Source organism: Cornus florida, unplaced genomic scaffold, assembly GCF_030987335.1.
Source record: "Cornus florida cultivar Cherokee Brave unplaced genomic scaffold, ASM3098733v1 CherokeeBrave_3.0.0_Hap2_Chr11, whole genome shotgun sequence".
NCBI lineage: Eukaryota > Viridiplantae > Streptophyta > Magnoliopsida > Cornales > Cornaceae > Cornus > Cornus florida.
Genome location: NW_026775581.1, coordinates 14,060,844 through 14,065,954, shown reverse-complemented (window position 1 = coordinate 14,065,954; position 5,111 = coordinate 14,060,844). Strand labels below are relative to the sequence as shown.

The 5,111-nt window shown below is 33.5% G+C and overlaps 1 long non-coding RNA gene across 1 annotated transcript; it reads left to right on the top strand.

Annotated features, from left to right (window-relative positions):
• Positions 1-3,641: 3,641 nt before the first annotated feature.
• Positions 3,642-3,997, top strand: LOC132283294 (uncharacterized). Its single transcript, XR_009471987.1, has 3 exons — positions 3,642-3,692; positions 3,782-3,866; positions 3,944-3,997. It is a non-coding gene; the product is annotated as an uncharacterized LOC132283294 (long non-coding RNA).
• Positions 3,998-5,111: the final 1,114 nt, after the last annotated feature.

The following is a 5,111-nucleotide window of genomic DNA, read 5'->3' as shown; positions in this document are numbered from 1 at the left end:
TAACTCTATTTTCTTTCATTAATTCTTTCTTTATTTCTTTGTTTCTGATGCACACTTTCTTATTTCTTTACACTTAGAATAGCCTTCCTTAATTTATAATTATAGTAACATAAAAGCTAAAGCATGTAGTTCCTATTTTGTAGCATAACTACTGCATAAGACTCGGCTTAAATGAAGACTGGACTTATAAATTTGAATATCTGTGTCATGTTCGATTTTCTATTAATAGTTAATAAGTTGGTGTATATGTCTTAAGATGACTATTCGTGTTCATTCTAGCTTCTCGTGTTTATGGTTATCTTGTTCTGAGATTTGTAACTGTAATTCTTGTTTTGCAAACTAAATCCTATTTGGTGAAAATTTTTATGATCTTTTTTATATACTTTTTTTTTTTATTTTTTATTTTTATGAATTTTAGTTATAAATATTTGTGAAGATAATGGCTGAAACAGGATCTCCCTTTGCAGGATTTGAAAGACTAATTGGTAAATTTGGGTTGAACTTTAGTCTTGAACAAGCTGAAGGCCCTTATTGTGGATTATAATTTTTACAATTACAGCACCCTACGGTCTTACCATATTTTAGAGTGCTTTCATCACTTCATACTGGTAAGTCATATCTTCAATTATTTATATATATATATATATATATATATATATATATATTTTATTCCAGTTTTTTTTATGCTAATAATAAATTGGATGTTAACCGCATGAAGCATAAATCTGTCAATTAAGACAGGCACCCAATTGTATATGAAACAAAGTACAATATAAAGTAACAAAATTTATTAATATATAAACAACAAAATTTTCATTTTTTTATTTTTTTATTTTCTTTTGTGTGTGTGTTTTTGTGTTTGAAGGTTGAAAGATTTGTGTAGTTATTTAGTTGTAGAAGCAACAAAAACACTTCCAGTGCTTCCCAAAAATAAAAATCATCATTATCATGGTGTTGTCATAAAACTTTATTTGAAAAAGGATAATTCTTAACTTATTTATTTGACTCGAGAAACTGATGTTATTAATATTTGTGGGCTAATTTGGGCGCTTAATTAGTAATTGATTGTGTGTTTGAATTTTGAATGTCCTAGATTCAAAGGTGGAAGCCACATAAACTTGCACTGAGAATGGCATAGACTTTATAAGTTGTAACCTTCCAGCACAAAATGAGTAGTTGGTAGTCCAAAACTCCTCAATTAAAGGATCATAGTGCTGCTTATTCAGTCTATTAGACAATAATGAAACTCCCAAATATCTAATTGGGAGGGTCCTAATAGAGAAATTAAGCTTTCACATAATTAAGTTTTGAGTAGCAGTCTCTATACCAGATCAGAATATGACACCTCTTTGCATTATTTGGAATCAAACTAGAAATAGAAGTTAAAACTAAATTGAGCTATTGATTCTGTCAGTATTTTAACACATTCAACATCCCAGCTGCGATTAACATAAGATCATCAACAAAAAGGTCCATTACTTATCCTCTGAGCTGAGCATTTCCAATGGTAATCGAAACCCTCTAGAGTTATTCTCTAATTCAAAATACGAGGTAGAACCTTCATTCCCATAACAAATGGTATGAGGACATTGGATCCTTCCTCCTTCCCTTATTAGGTAAACCATACGACCATTAACATCCAAGGAAAAGAACTTTAGAACAATTTCAATAAAAGAAATAAAAATAAAAACTGTAAGCGTTTTTTTTTTTTTTTTTTTTTTCCTTTTATCTGTTCGATTGGGTTAAGCGATGCTTTATATATGCTTCTTTTAGTGTGTTTTACCTATCATTAACGTGCTTAGTTGGATTAATTCCGAAGAATGTGTATTTAATTAATGAATTAGGAATATATGAGTACTCCCAAGTGCCTTTGTAAGCTAGCAGATTTGAGATTGAATCTTTTCAACATGTAATGTGTAGAAGCGCAAATTGGTAAATTTAAGTTGGACTGTTATGTGATGGATTAACTTAATTGATTTTGTAGACTCTCTATTTGACTCCTTTTTTGTTAATGTTGAATTCACCAGAAGGAGTCACCCAACGCTCATGATATTTGAGCTTGTTTCATCACTAGCAATATAAAAGGCAATGTAACCTTGTTCTATTTACTTGAATTATGTCCATATATGTGCTCTATCCTTCCTTTTTGTATCTAATGTGCCTGTGTTGGTAATTTATTTGTAGATGTTGAATACCCGGTGTTCTCCAAATAAATTCAAGGAAACGGTTTGCAATTTAAGTGAAGACAAAAAGGTTGCCGTACAAGAGATTGGGTTTGGGTCCCTTTTAGACATCGAGTGTACCATTTTGAAGCGCAACCTGTGCTTATGGTTGGTAGAACACTTTGACCCTAGAACATCTCATCTCACCCTTGAATCTGGCGCTCGGATCCATGTTACGCCAAGTGACGTTGAAGAGGTACTTGGCCTACCCTCGGGAAGAGGAGAAGATGTGCCAAAATATATTGTACAAAGTGTGCATTGGTTAGAAAATGGCATTTTTTTAAAGGACGGTGCAATAGAAGTGCCAAACTTAGTGCATCAATTAGACGTTCTTCCTGTTGGGGATGATTTCAAGAGGGCTTTTGTCCTTTTCGCTTGCGGATCACTTCTAGCACCCATATCGAAAAATGAGACAAGCAAAAGGTTATTGGCAGCGGTTGACAATGTGGATGCTATTAAATCGTACAATTGGGGGAAGTTTGTTTTAGATTGGTTGAAAAAAGGAATTGCGTCCTATAAAGGAAAGGAAGGAAGAGAAGGTTGTACATACATACATGGATGCTTGTTCTTTCTCATGGTATGTTCTAAGATATAATATTTATAATGTGTCTATCATTTTATTTTAAATAGCTATAATGTCATTATCATAATGGCTTATATGTTGTAGCTTTTCTACCTATACCGTGTGGATGTCAATGGACTAAAACCGAAGCCTGAGATGTCATGCCTACGTGGATGGACCAACAAATTAAGAGGCGAGAGGTTGAATTTGGAGAAGCGTAAATATAATGGTTTCGGCTTCGGTGAGGTATAGTTTACAACTGATACATCTGAAGATACCGATAAGGTAATCACGTCAATTATGGCTTTTTATAATTGGTACTAAATATACGGTTATATTTGCATATTCATAATTACTTGGAACTCTACGGTTACATTTATATATTAACTGATATATATATTTATTAAACTTGTTTAAAATTGTTAGGAGTTAGCATATGAAATTATTATAGTTGTTAAGAAATGGAAGCAACGGCACAATGTAGGCCAAGGCAGGGGGTCGAGATCCTCAGAACCCAGTTCATCTACACGACAACCTAACCCATCTTCGCAATTGTTTGCACAACACCATCCGATGGAGGAGGAAGATGAATCCCACATACCAGTGGAGGAGGAATTCGAAACCTCCACAAGACAAGCAAACTCACCCTGGCAATCTTTTACAAAGCACGATCCCATGGAGGAGGAAGGAGAAATCCCCGTACCAATGGAGGAGTAAGTGGGAACCTCCACAGCAATGGAAGAGGAGGGTGATGTGCAGGAAGCAGTGATCCCCTTATTACGTGTTATAAAGCCTGGGCGCCATAAGGGATCACCTTGGGTTGAAATAAAGGTCAACCGATTGCGTGTCCTTCGTCTAGAAGCAAAGGCAGTCATCTCATATGCCATGGATGAGAGCAGAAATGATGAGTGAGAAATTATATAAATAATTTTTTATTTGCTCTATATTTACTTACTTTCTATACTCAAACACTTAATATGTTATTGTTTAATTATAGTGAAATGCTGGTGAACATAAATGATATTTTCCTCACAAGAAAAGAGATGAGAACAATCTCTTACAATCATTGGATATCAAATATGGTATGTTCACTTAAAGTTCATTGATTTTTCAAACCAATCACACGCATGCATTAATGGTTTAAATGTGATCATTATAGGTGGTTGAAGTCTATTGCCAAATGCTCCAGCTGAAACAAAAGCGTAGAGGAACCAAAATTTTCTTTCCACCTTCGATTGGGGTAACAAATTCTTCTATCTATAATGAGTGTTTGTTTGACACATATTAGGTTATCAATTGTGTGCATTTTCAGATTGAACTTTCCAAGATACCTTTAAAAGTGGTTGATAGGAAGGGTAAAATACAAGCAGTTTGGAACAAGTATAAAAGGATAAGGAATGTCGATGATAACAAAGTTCGCCAATTCAATATAGTAATATTTATCGCTTGGAAACATAAATAATTATTATCCTTTTATCAAAAAAATATGATTCTAAAAGTAATTAAATTTTTACATTGTTAAATATGTAGCTTTTCTTTCCAACACTTGTAAATGAGAAACATTGGTGCTTGTATGTCTTTAACATTTGCGATAGTCGTATGGATGTGTTGGATTCAATGAAGCAATGTTCACATGATAAGCGTACTCCAGACAAGATGTCAAAAGATTTGGTAAACGCTTATTACATATGAGCTCATTTTTTTGATTATGTATTCATTTACTGTTAAATTAGGACGGTAAAGTATACAAGTTGAAGAACGTGGTACTGAATTTTTTACTCTAATCATTTATATATTGTGCATTTATAGGTAATGTTGGTTGAGATATTCAACGGAAGAGATCTACAAAACTTCATATACAATGTGCCCAACGTGACTCAACAGCCCGATAGGTAATTTTATCACTTAATGTTCCTAGTTTGGTGTACTGATTATGTTCACAATTATAATTGACAGATACCTAAACAATCTTTTATTCAGTGATAGTTGTGGTGCTTTCATGTTGGACTTCATGGAGAAATGGGATGGTTCACTCAGTCACCCAAAAGAGAAGGTGAAACCCAATTCTATTTTTTACATGGGTCTTATTTATTTTTTTCCCGAATGAAGAAAATACCGAATTACTAAATCACACAATCTCCTCGATACTCTTCGTTAATCATTTAATTCTCTGTTTTCTTCTAAACCATTGGTGCATTGTTAATCTGAGCAATCACTGGTCATTAGTCTTCAAAGGAAGAAATGGGTCTTGCCTTTAAAGGTTTCAAAAAATATATTTGTAAAACTGATCCACATTCCTACACACTTTTGTTCAAGGGTTGAAACTG